We start from the raw sequence: 13,248 nt of genomic DNA, 5'->3' as shown, positions 1-13,248 counted from the left end.
ATTCTTCTGCCTCAGAGTGGTAGCTCTAAGACAAAAAGGTAAGGGTTAAGGAAAAAAAAGCCGAAGGCACAGTGGCTGCCCCCAGGGACCTTTCAGTCCAACAGAGGACAGGATACCGCCTGAGAAGTGTATCAGAGGCCAAGCAGAGCTCTGTGAGGTCTGAGAGGTCCGGAATATGGTAAGGCAGGGTCCTTGCCCTCTGGGTGCTTGGAATCTTGTTGCCTGTGTGGTAAGGGCTCCCTCTAGTAAGTTTTGGACAAGGAAGGAGGAATTCAGCCCTGCAAGGGTTAAGTCTCCTAGCTATCTCTGTGGTCTGAGGTAAGCGGGAGAGTATTTGTTCAGGTAAATAAGGAAGGATTACTTATAATGGGAAATCAGGCTCTGACCCAACACTTCATCTCCCGGCTCTGCTGACTTCCTTCCAATACATACCTGCACACCACCCTCTCCAGAGCTGCCCCGACAGCTCTGTCCCCTGAGCTGGGCATTGCCCCCTCCCACCCTCCAGGGGCTGGGCATAGCCACAGCCCTGGCAGGTGGCACTGGGCAGGGGGCAGGTGGCACTCTGAGGACAGCACAGCCTTTAGTCAGAGCACCTGTCTCCCCTTCCTTCCTGCTCCCTGATCTTGGGCACCGCACATAGGGTGGCATTGCCCGCCGTGCCAAGACCCATCACTGCCTTTGCCTCCTACCTTGTCCTCCCTATGCCCAGTCTGCACTCCTAATGCCTGACTGAGGAGGTCTAGCATCCACAGCTGTCCTCACCTCTTCCTTCTCCCTGGGATTGGTGCTTCTGCTGCTTCTGAGGACTCCCTGGGCACGGGACACCTAACGGGTAAGTCTGGCACAAAGTGACACAGATCACCCAGCCCTCAGTTCTTCTCCCAGGTTTCTGACTCCCCTCTTCTGGGGGATGGGGAGTTGATTTTTAGAGGACCCCAGAACCTTGATGGAATTTATTCTGAATTTTCTCTTAACTTCTGGGGCTCAGACTGGGGGGGGGGGAAGGGTTGAACCTTGTTTCCTAAGCTTTTGAGGGTCACGTCCACTTGTCCATCTTACTCTCCTCCTGCTGCTGCCCTATGCTAAATGCAGAGAATGAGAGAAATTGCTAGAAGGCAAAGTACCCAATAGTATGAACGTGGCAGGTGTCTGAGGCCATCCAAACTTGGCACAGTCCCCGTGCAGGAGGGGAATCCCCTTCTCTTCCATCAGCTTTCCCCTGCACCCTTCACTCTCCCAGTTTTTCACCCTCAAGACCTGGGCAGGCATTAATTTAGGGCAGGGTCTTGGGTCCAGTGACCCCCCCCCATTATGTAGCAGCTGGTGCTTGTACAATAAAACACAAAGAGTCCTCCTGCTGCCAGGGGTATCCAAATGCACCCCCTTTCCATACCCTCGGATGCCAGGCCTTTGGGGAGTTTTAAGCCAGTGAAATCTCTTGGTGGGAGCAAAGGGGACTCCCATATCTGGAGTCCCACATGGGTTTGTACCTTTTCTCATTCCTCTATGGCATCGGTTCTCAACCTCTCAATTTGTAGCAATGAGAATACATAATGCATATCAGGTATTTACATTCCAAATCATAACTGTAGCAAAATTACAGTTTTGAAGTAACCACCAAAATAATTTTTTGGTTTGGAGTCCCGGCAACATGAGGAACTGTATTGCGGGGTCACGGCATTAGAAAGGTGGAGAACCACTGCTCTATGGCCATAGCTTAGACTTCTGAGAGACTTCTGGGAGAGAAAGGGAAGGAAGGAGAAAAAGGACCCGGATGGTCAAAGATTCAGTCATGGCCCAGGGACTTGGCTGGGAAAAGCAGGGCATGGGGGCAGAAGGGTGGGGACAGAGGACTGAGTCAACATGGAAACGGAGGGCAGCTGGGGAACAGCTTCAGGAGAAACTGCTTTGCCATGTGGGCTGTGGGCATCGCGAGGAGGTGGAGTAGGAGCGCCTGTGGGCACTATTCGTACATTTTACTAGGCATTTGCATGCAGAGAATTAGGCGCGGAAGGATTTCCCCCCTCCCGGCCCTCTTCAACGTTTAACTTTTTTTTCAAATTCTAAGATTTGCAAGACGTATCCCTGGGGGAGGGGGAGGGTTATAGAAGGAACGGGCGGGGGAGGGGGGAGGAGGAAGAGGATGAGATGGGGGCAACAGAGAGCCAGCTGGGGGAAGAGAAGGCAGGAGGAGGGATGGGATTTTCTGCGAACCGAAGTTGGGGTAGTGAGAAGGATGGGCGGAGGGGAAAAAGGGAAAGAATCCATTTCGGCATCCCGGGTGTCTGGCAAGTGGGCGCTTAACGAGAGTATTGGATCGCTTTGTCCAGGGAGGGCGTAGGGGTGGAAGCGCGAGAATAGGCTTAGCAAGAGAACGATGAAGAGGCTGGAGCAGTGGTGGTTCTGTTGGGTCAGGGGCTAGAGGGATGAATGGAGCCTGGAGGGAAGCCTGACCTGGGATGGGGCTCAATCCTTATCGCCAGAGAGCCTAGGTAAGAGAGTGATGGGGAGCTCCATAAACAGATCCCCCATAAGCCGCCTTCCTTTCGCGTTGGGCATTGAGGTCTTCTCTCATCCCTTAGTTCCGTGGCTGGGCCTTTGCTCTCATTTCCTGTTGTGCCCCCAATAAATCTCTTTCTATCACCTCCCAATAAACCCTAGCTCCCCAGCACCAGCTGCCTGCTGAGTAACAAAGCAAATAGGCTAGCACAGGTTCTGGGAGAGCTAAATCCTACGGACCCTGGCGTGCCACCCCCATCCAGCCCAGCCTGCCCACCTTGTACTGGCAGGGAGGGAGGAGACCGTCATCCTGGGACAAGGTGGCCTGGGTAGCTAGAGGAGAGGGACCAGAGGCTACCAGACTCTCTTCTACCTTCACTCCCAGTTGGGCCCCACCGCACAGATTTCAGCGCAGGGTTCTACCTCCTGGGCATCCTGGAAGGTGAGAGAAGGGAGACCAGGAGAGATCTCTAGCGCTGGGTTCACATTCAGCGGGGCTCTCCTTACCCAGGGTCTAGAGCTCTATCAGTCCATTTAATGAAGGAGGATTTCAAATTTTTATGGTGTTTTTCCTACACATATGGTAGGTGCTCCAGGGAACATTACTGGAGCCAATGGCCTTAGAATAAAAAGTGACCTGGGGGCAGCCAGGTGGCTCAGTGGATAGAGCATTAGGCCTGGAGGAAAGTGGTCCTGGGTTCAAATTTGACCTTAGATCTTCCTGGGTCAGTCACAACCTCAAGGGCCTAGTCCTTACTACTGATACTTAGTATTGATGCTTAGACAGAAGGTAAGGCTTAAAAAAAAGTGACCTGGTTTCAAAACTTGGCTCTGATATTTTATACTCATATGGTTGTTTAATCTTGATAGGACTCAGTTTCCTTATCTGTAAAATTAGGGTAAAAAATGTAATGTCTATGTTTTATTCCATGCTTTATTTATTTGTTTGTTTATTTATCTGCCTACTTATTTGTTTGTTTGTTTTAAAGCCCTTACCTTCTGTCTTAGAATTATTGGTTCCAAGGCAGAAGAGTGGTAAGGGCTAGGCAATGGGGGTTAAGTGACTTGTACAGGATCACACAGTAAAGAAGTTTCTGAGACCAGCTTTGAACCCAGGACCTCCCATCTCTAGGCCTGGCTCTCAATCCACTGAGCCACCCAGCTGCCCCCTTTTATTCTATTTTAGAAAATTTTTCCCAAATGATGTTTTAATTTGATTACTGTAGTACTTGGGAATTTGGGGGGTTTGAAAGCTCTGGACTTCAGTTGTAACTGTTGTTCAATTGTGCCCAACTCTTCCTGAGTTGGCGTTTTCTTTGCAAAGATACTGGAGTAATTTGCCATTTCCTTCTCCAGCTCATTTGACAGATGAGGCAAACTCACCCAGGATTGCACAGCTAGTAAATGTCTAAGGCTGGATTTGAACTCAGGAAGATGAGTCTTCCTAACTCTAGGCCCAATGCTCTATCCACTGTGCCACCCTAGCTGCCCCTGGACCTCTGGACTAGGTGACCTCTAAGTTCTCTTCTAGATCTGTAGTCTAGATCAAACTTCTTGGAACATATTTCCTCATCTGTGAAATTAAACATTTGGATTAGAATATCTCTAAAGTCTATTTTAGTTCTAAACTAGGTAGCTGTTATCATAACAGATAGGGTTCGGGGCTTGGAGTCAGGAAGATAGAAGTCCACATCTGGTCTCAGGCTAGCTGTGTGACCTGGGACAAGTCACTAACCATTGTTTGCCTCAGTTTCCTCTACTGTAAAAATAGGGATAATAACAGGACCTCACTCCTAGGATTGTTATGAGGATCAAATGAAATAATATTTGTAAAGTGCTCTGCCACAGTGACTGGCACATAAAAGGTGCATTCCCTTCCCTAAATCTAGGGTTCTCTAACCCTTAGTTTTCTCAACTGTAAAAATGATGATAAACCTACCTTAGGGGATCAGAGAGTTAGAGCTAGAAGGGACTTTCAAAGATCACCTGGTCCAGCTTCCTCATCTTAGGATGGAAGTATCTGAGACCCAGAGAGGGTTAGAGCTAAGTTCACACAGTTAGGCAGAGCTAGGATTTGAACTCAGGTCCCCTGATGCCACTTCCAGGATCCTTATAGGGCTTTTGTGAGGATCCACTGTAAAAACGTGCATAACATTTTGTAACATGGCTGACAGCGGAATGCGCTTTGCTTGACTACACACATTTATTAGAAGGGATTTCTTTTTCTTTTTTCAGATGGGAGGGAGGAGAGGGGTAAAAGGGAGAGAAAAGAATGTATGCTAATTTAAAAAATTAACTTCTTTTAAAACAATATGTGTAGACTAATGTGTGTCTGTCAAGTTCTATCTATGTGTCATCAAGAGATGGGTTTGAGGGAGATGCTCCAGTACCATCTCCGCCAGGAGATCTTTCCTGATCTTTTCCCCAGTTGTAATTGCTTTCTCTTCCCCTCCAAATTGCCTCATGTATAAATATTATAAATATCTTGTATCCACTTCTTTTTAAAAAACTTACTTTCTGTCTTAGTATTAATGCTAAGACAGAAGAAAAGCAAAAACTAAGCAGAGTTAAGTGACTTGCCCAGAGTCATACAAGGAAGGGTCTGAGGCCAGATTTGAACCTTGATCCTCTTGACTCTAGCCATTTTGCTGCCCCTTTTTGCCTACTTCAAATGTCCATGTTGTCAGACTGGGCTTGAAATGAGCCTCTCTCTCAGCTTTGTGTGGAACTGGAAAAATGATAGGAATCATTTCTTTTTCAAAGACATTTGCATGCATCATTGAACTATTTAATTCTTCTTATCATCATATCTCCAGTATCTGGTACATTGTCTTTGCCTTAATTTTACAGATGAAGAAACTGAGTCCCATTGAGGTTAAGTGGCCACACAAGCAATAAATGTCAGAGCAGTAAAGAGCCTAATAAATGCTGACTGATCAATTCTACCATTGTAAGAGCATTAGAATGCTAAGGGACTGAGAGCCTACCTAGTCCAATTCTTTCTTTACAGAGGACGAAACTGAGGACCAAGGAGGGGGTGATTCATTGAACATCATGCAATGAGTCAGTGGCAATTAAGCTTAAAGTTCATCAGGGCTTCTTCTGCCATATTTACCTACCTTTCTATGATTCTTTCATGGGTAACTAAACTGAATAGCCATGAGGATATGAGCCAAATTAGATGGTGCAGGAAGACTCATCTTCTGAGTTCAAATGTGGCCTCAAACACTTGCCAGCTGTGTGACCCTGGGCAAATCACTTAACTTAACTCTGTCTCAGTTTCCCCATCTGTCAAATGAGTTGGAGAAGGAAATAGCAAACCCCTCCAGTATCTTTGCCAAGAACACCTCACATAAGGTCCTGAAGGGTGGAACAGTACTGAACAACAACCCTTCACAGCTGTGTGACTCTGGGCAAGTCATTTAACTATGTTTGTAATCAGAAGATTTGGAAGAACTGGAGGAGGAAATGGAATGTGAGCTGGACCTTGCCAAGTAGGCAGGATTAGGATGGGCTGAGGAGCTGGTCTTGGGTGAGGGAGGCAGGTTGTCCAAAAGATAGGAGAGGCACGGAGATGTGGTTCCACTCTGGAGATTTAGCCATGGCAGATTCTTTGGCTTCGCAGCACCCCTATCTGAGGCTAGACCCAGTAGGAGCCCCTCGACTTTGGGTGGAGACGATGTGAGGTCAGAGCTGCCTATTTTTATCTCAGAGATAATCACTCTTCATTTTCGTCACTGGATCCCATTGGGGTTTGAGGTAATCCACCCTCACCCTCCTCCTAGGGAGAGTCCCCTCAGGAACCTTGATCCTTCAAGACAAGGCAGCTGTAAAAAGCCCTGGATTCCAGGCAGAGGCTCCTTGGCAGGTGGAAAGTGCTTCTGGGTAATCTGTTACTAGGTTTGCTCTGGAGATGGGACAGGTTTGGCTGCAGGGAGCAAGGGAGCAAATCCCGCTCTGTGTGAGGGACACTGAGCTCTGGCAGACTTTTAGTCATTCCTCTTGCCCTTATGCCCTTCCCTAAGGACTCTCCCCTCCATCCCTCTCCCCTCCCCATCTTGCTTCCCTCCTCAGTCGCCTCACCTCAGCCCATCTCACCCTCGCCCTCGCCTCACTTGTCACATTGCTCCCCCCCTCCCTCATCCCCTCACCTGTCCCCCCATTCCTTCCTTCACACTCTAGTTTCCTTTCTTATAATCTCATTTTATTCTCTCATCCCCCCCACCCCCAGTCTAGCTGCCAGTCAGGTGGAGCAGCCCTTCCCAAAGCAAACTTTACACAAGGAGACGTTGCCCTGGGCCCTTCCTGACATTTAAGGCAGTTCATTATCTAAACTAGTTTGCATATGTTTCTTCTGAGCCCTTGGGCAGCCCAACCCAGGTGATTCCTCCCCTCCCTGGGATCTGGGGCCGAACCCAGAGCTTTTGCCCCTTCCACAGCCCCCACTCCATTTCACTGAACGGCCTCTCGTGGAAGATTGGATGGGGGTCAGGAAAGGGAACTGTCTGGACGATCTTTCCTGTGTTTTCCTTAGGCCAGAGGGAGGGGGAGTTTCCTTCTTCCTGCTGTGACCTCCTCTCCCACTTTCCAAGGGCTCAAATTTCCCCCCTTTCCAGGGAAGCTCTTGCCAGGGAACTGCCTGTGTCTGTGATGAAAAAGCAGAGAGAATATAGGCTCTAAATTATCCCATTCCATCCCTGTTTTGCTTGGCCCCGGTGAACAGAACTAGAAGGAATAGCTGAAAATTAAGGAGAAGCAGATTACCGGTGTTTGTAAAGAAAAGCTTTTGTTGTTCTTCAGTCATTTCAGTCTTGTCTGACTCTTCAGGACTCCATTTGGGGTTTTCTTGGCACAGATACTGGAGCAGTTTGCCGTTTCCTTCTCCAGCTCATTTAACAGATAAGGAAACTGAGGCAAACAGGGTGAAGAGACTTGACCAGGGTCACATAGCTAGTAAATATCTGAGGCAAATCTGGGGATTTGAACCTAAGAAGTAAGTCTTCCTCACTGCATGCCTGGCACTCTATCCATTGCAAACTACATAGCAATTAGAACTATCCTTTTGGGGCTTGCTATATAACAGGGATTCCTGTTCAAATTTGGGTAAGATTCTGAAATTCTGTGACTTATGCTATTCCATCCCACCCCATGCCATGCCATGCCCTAAAACCTCATTGCATTCCATCTTATCCTATCCGATTGTATCCCATCCCATTCTGTCCTATCTCATTCTGTTCCATCCTATCCTATCCCATTCCACTTCATTCCAAACTATTCCCCCCAATATTCCAATGACCCTTATCTCTTCTCCTTCCACAATGACTATATTCCATTCAGATCCTCCCCACCTCTTCCATCTCTTGGCTTCTTCCGACATGGTAAATGATCTGAGGGTCCAGAAGGCAAAGGAAGAATGGAGTTTTGGAGATAATGGAAATCATCCAGATTCCTTTGCTTTTGAAAGCACATCAGATTTGAGTTAGAGAATTTGGGTTCGAATCTTAGTGTTGCCATTGACTACTTGTGTCACTATAGGAAAGTGGTGTCACTTCTATGGGACTCAATTTCTCATCAGTAAAATGAAGGAGTTGGACTAGATGGACCCTGAGACTTCTTCTGGCCCTGGATCTATGGTTTTAGATCCCAAGGCAGCCTGGGATGGTACAAAATGTGCTGGATTTAGAAGCAGAGAATCTGAGTTTGCAGCCTGCCCAGACAAGTGACTCAAACTCTGAACCATAGTTCATTATCTTTAAAGAATTTTAATAAGAGGGTCTAGGTGGCCTTTAGCTAAGATAGAGATCTAAGCTTAGAGATGGGAGACCCTGGATTCAAATTATGCCTCAGATACTTCCTAGCTATGTAACCCTGGGCAAGTCACTTTACCCCCATTGCCTGGGCTTTCCTGCTCTCCTGCCTTGGAACTGATACTTAGTATTGATTCTAAAATGAAAGGTAAGGGTTAAAAAAAATTTTTTTAAAGGTGGTGGTGCTGGTAGCCCTGGTAACCTTTGTGTAAGCCACAGAACAAATTCCCTTCGCATTTCTACCTCATAAAGTTTCTTTCTTCCTTCCAGGTCCAGCTCAGGTGGGACCTTCTCCAGCCCAATCTTTCCCCGTGGCCCTCTTACCTTGTTCTTCATTTTCTTCATTTTAATTCATCTTTTAAAAAGATTCATTGTATATATGGCTCATTCTCTTTCTCCCCTACTTCATTAAATTATGAACTTCTCAAGGGCAGGGACCTTGTATCCCTTTTTCATTTTTCCTTAATATGGTGCCTCAAATAATCAGTCTTTGATGAATTGAATTAAATCCAATTCTAGACAATACCATCCCATCCTCACTACAGGGAAATCTCTTATAATCAATTTCCTAATCCTCCTCCTAATCAGTCTCCTCAGAGATCTCTTCTTCGATAGGCGTTCCTCCTTCCTCAGAAGCAACTCATAATTCCTCCATCTCTTTGGAGACAGGTTTTGCATCTCTGATTCTAAACCCGACCTTCTGGGGATGAACCCTTCTGAATCTGGCTAAGCTGGTCCTTGGATGACAAGACACATGTCTCCATACCCCTACTCAAAGCATGGCTTCCCTGGTGCAGTCTTCACAAACTCAGGGTTACTGTCACACCAAGAAGACTTTGGTAGAGAAAAGATAAGTAATCATGAATAATCATTTAGTAGCACTGATTACAGAGTGCTTTTTATATAACATCAGAAAGCAAATAAATAGATGACAGTTCATATCTTCTTAGATGTGATAACATAGGGTAGATAGATTACTGTCTTAGGAAACTGGAAGATGTGAGTTCAAATCCCTGCTCTGATCATTACTACCCCTGAAGAAATCACTTATTTGGGGCCTTAGTTTCCCCATGTGTAAAATGAAGGGATTAGATCATCTCCAAGGCTCCTTCCAGCTCTATGCCCATGATTCTTTGATCTCCTCCAAAGCTGAGATTCTCTGATTCCTTCATTTGATACTCACAAAACACTTTTAGAGATTGTTTTTCATCTTTTGCTTTAAAAAAAAGACCAGTGACATCATGGGGTGATAGCTTGACTTGCATGTGAATTGGATTTAAGTGAGGCAGAGTTGCACAAAGTGAGAGTGAGTTAGCCTCACACAATCTTCTCAGAGGAAAAGAAGAGCTTGGAGCAGAGTTGAGACTCAATATACCTTTCCCCCAGGTCTTGGGTTCATGAGAGTAGAGCTTGTGCTATATCTCACTTTCTTCTCTCAGCTAAATTCCCAGAGAAAGCTGTCTACGTTCCCTGCTTCCACTTCTCCTCGTTCAATTGATCATTCTGGATCTGAGGCAGAGAGCTGACTCATACATTCACACTCAAAGAAGCAAACTTTAATTGAGACACATAGACCCTGCCTTCATGGAGTTTACAGTCTTGTGGGAATTTAGGGCAAGCCTTCTGTGAAAATGCTTCCCTTATTTCATTGTCCAGCCCAATAGTCACCTCTCTCCTGAATCTTCCTTCCCTGGATCTCTGCCACCTCCCTTCCCTCCTCTAATCTTTCATGAGTATTTGTCCTTTCCTCTGCACTTAGGATCCCATAAACTTCTGAGATCACAGATCTAGAGTGGAAATGGACCTCAGGAGACATCAACCCTCTAATTTCAGTTTTTAGAGATGGGGAAACTGGAGTCTGGAAAAGCTAAGAAGTCATATGCTCATGTCAGAGGAAGGATTTGAACCCAGCTTTTCTGAAACTTAAGCCAGTGCTCTCTCCAACTGTACCAGACTCAACATGTCTTAACCCTCCTCCTCAGTTTGACTAGACAGCAAACTTCCCAAGATTAGGGACTTTTGTTGCTTTCCATCTTTGTGTCCCAGGGTCCAATGGAGGGAATTAGACAAAGCAAGTGCTTTTTAAGTATTTGTTGCCTTGAACTGAACTGAAGTGAACAACTGAATTGAAATCAGCAGTATTTTTATATAATAATAACAAAATATAAATGGAAGTCCATTATTCACAACACAAAAATGCATAAAAATCAGCCTACCAAGACACACTCAAGACCAATATAAATGCAACTACAAAATGCTACTTAAAGAAATAATGACTTAAAGAGACAAAAGGATATAGTGTCCATGGTTAGGCTGTGCTTTAATTATGAAAATGGTAAGACTACTTAATTCATAGACTTAGTAGTAGATCACTGGACTTGGAGTCAAAAAGACCTGGGATCAAATCCCAGACAGTTACTAGCTCTGACACTGGACAAGACATCCTCTGTGCCTCAGTTTTCCCAACCCAAGATTGTTGCTTGATTGACTGCCTGACTGATTATGAGATGAGAGAGTTGATATAGATGGATCTCCCAGTTCCAAGTCTATGAATCTAGAAACTCCCAAGGAAATACTTTATGGAGTTAGATAAAATAATAACAAAATACTTTTGGTGAAACAAAAATTCAGAATCCCAAGGGAAACAATGGGGGGAAGTAGGAATGGAGGAGCAGACCCTTGCAAACAAATATACATTAATAACCAGCTATAGCTCCATGGTTTCCCCAGCTCAGCCCAGTCCAAGATTCTTTCTTTCACAGGGGTCCTGAGGGCTGAAGGGCAGGGGTACCCTCCTTGAGTTCAGCCTCACAGATTAGAGATGGCCCTCAGATCCTCCAGACTTTCTTAAAGGACCCACAGGTTAAGGATGAACATGGATCTATCACCTAAGAATTGGGATAAATCCTTATTGAACCTCTTTGGATTTTCAGTGTATCTGTTCAGCACTGAAAGCAGCAACAGACAACTACCTAGCATGTAACCAACAGCCAGTGGTCTCCGGGGAGGGGTGGGAGGGTAGAGTGTGCTATGAACATTCTTCTTCATAAATCTGAAAAGAATATTCTGCTCTGGGCACAGACCAAGTCTTATGTAGTCCATGGAAGGCTTAAAGCCTTTGGTGATCATGTAGGAAGGGCACAATTTCCAAACCCAGAATATACAATATATTGCCTGCTATTGCAGATGATGAGTCCCATAAGTACTTGACCCCTGTGTGAAGAAGGTTTTTCATTTATTAGTCCTAATGGGTGTCTTTCAAAGTTTAAGAAGTTGTCCTTCGTTTTAATAACTACTGTAATAGTTAGCATTTACACAGTACTCTTATTAACCTTGTTTTGTAGATAGGGAAACTGAGGCACAGAGATTTAAGTGACTTGCCCAGGGTCACACATTTAGCAAGTGTCTGAGAAAGGATTTGAATTTGAGTCTTCCTGAGCCCAAGTCCAGTGCTTGAAACCATTTAGGGATCAAGTCCCCCGTATTCTCTACCCCCCCCAAAAAACTTTCACAATGGTTCAGATTTTTATTAACCACCAAGTATGTTTTGAGCTCCTTCTATGTGTCCAGCTCTGTTCTAGGTGTAATCAGAGAAAGAAGGTATAAGATGTGGTCTTTGACCTCAAGAAAATCTCTTCAAGGGAACAAGATGTACAAAGATGAATCATGGATATATACAGTTAAAACTAGATTGTATAAAACAGATGCCTTCCTGGTGCTGTAGGAATTTAGCACCAAGTATTCCATGGAAGCAATTCATACCGGCCAAAATAGTTAAGGAAAATTTCACAGCATCACAGACTCATAGAAAATCAGAGCTGGAATGCACATTAGGGGCCTCCTTGAACAAGAATTCCTTCTAAAGCATCTTTGCCAATTGGTCATCCAATCAATGCTCACTCTAAAAAATAAAACAAAACTCTTACCTTCTTTCTTAGTATCAATTCTCCAACAGAAGAGTGGCAAGTGTTAGGCAATCAGGGTTAAATGACTTGCCCAAGGTCATACCAAGAAGTGTCTGAGGTCAAACGGAACCTAAGACCTTCCAACTCCAGTCCTGTTGCTCTCTCCACTGTGCTTCCTAGATGCCCTCCATCCAGTGATGAGGAGCTCACTACCTCCTAAACCAGGCCAGTTAGTGAAAGATATTGGGGCTTGAACTGGGCCTTAAGAGTTTCAAAACATTAAAAAAAAAGTGGAGAAGACAAGAGCAAAAACCTGGTGGCCAGATTGCTTGGGGCAATGTCAAGGACAAGGAGGTGACAATTTGATTTGAAGATATATATTGTGGTATAGTGGGTGGTAAATTTAGATGTCTAGGTTGGGATCAGATGGTGGAGATCTTAAATGCTGGGCAAGAGGAGGTTGGATTTAGAGGGAGCGCAGTGCAGTGGAAATGAGAAGTGGAGCTGGTGGCCCTGAGTTTGAATCTTCCTTTTACTGTCCTATTTACTATCTATGGGACTTTGGATAAGTCACTTATTCTCTCTGGGCCTCCGTTTTCTCATCTGTAAAATGAGGGGGTTGGACTAGATGACCCCTAAGATCCTTCCCAACCTTAAATCCTGTGAACTAGGAGCAACGAGTAGGAGCTAAGAGAGGCAGATAGAAGCTTGACTGAGTGAGCAAACAAGCATTTATTTTGGGTCTACTCTTCGCCAGGCTTGATTTAGGAAAAAACTACCGTGGTCCTACTCTCCAAACACCTTGGACTGTATCCTTGGTTCTGAGAGATGATCTTCACCTCATCTTTCTGGGGACTCAGACATCTTGGACATTGCCTGGGAATATTTTCTTCCTGTCCTACCCTAGCAGATACCTTCCTACTTCTCCACCCTCTTTTCCAGCCCTGCTTTATGTGTAGTCGTTTCCCATTTGAATGTAAGCTCCTTGAGAGCAGAAATGGTCTTGATCACTTATATTTGTATCATCAGTACTA

The 13,248-nt window shown here is 45.3% G+C and overlaps 1 protein-coding gene across 4 annotated transcripts in view; it reads left to right on the top strand.

The window, feature by feature from the left end:
* The first annotated feature begins 402 nt into the window (after positions 1-402).
* The window catches only part of SPDEF (SAM pointed domain containing ETS transcription factor), a 53,673-nt gene continuing 40,827 nt past the window's right edge, over positions 403-13,248 (top strand). For 3 of the 4 annotated variants that reach the window (XM_001369752.4, XM_007483704.3, XM_007483703.3), the window contains exon 1: positions 409-835. The gene's annotated coding sequence lies outside the window, so the exon portion shown is untranslated. Of the gene's footprint in view, positions 836-13,248 lie in introns of all 4 variants that reach the window. The other variant, XM_007483705.3, reaches the window with a different exon arrangement.

This window comes from Monodelphis domestica, chromosome 2 (genome assembly GCF_027887165.1).
Source record: "Monodelphis domestica isolate mMonDom1 chromosome 2, mMonDom1.pri, whole genome shotgun sequence".
Taxonomy (NCBI): Eukaryota; Metazoa; Chordata; class Mammalia; order Didelphimorphia; family Didelphidae; genus Monodelphis; species Monodelphis domestica.
The sequence above is the reverse complement of the archived record's forward strand: the minus strand, read 5'-3'. Positions and strand labels throughout refer to the sequence as shown.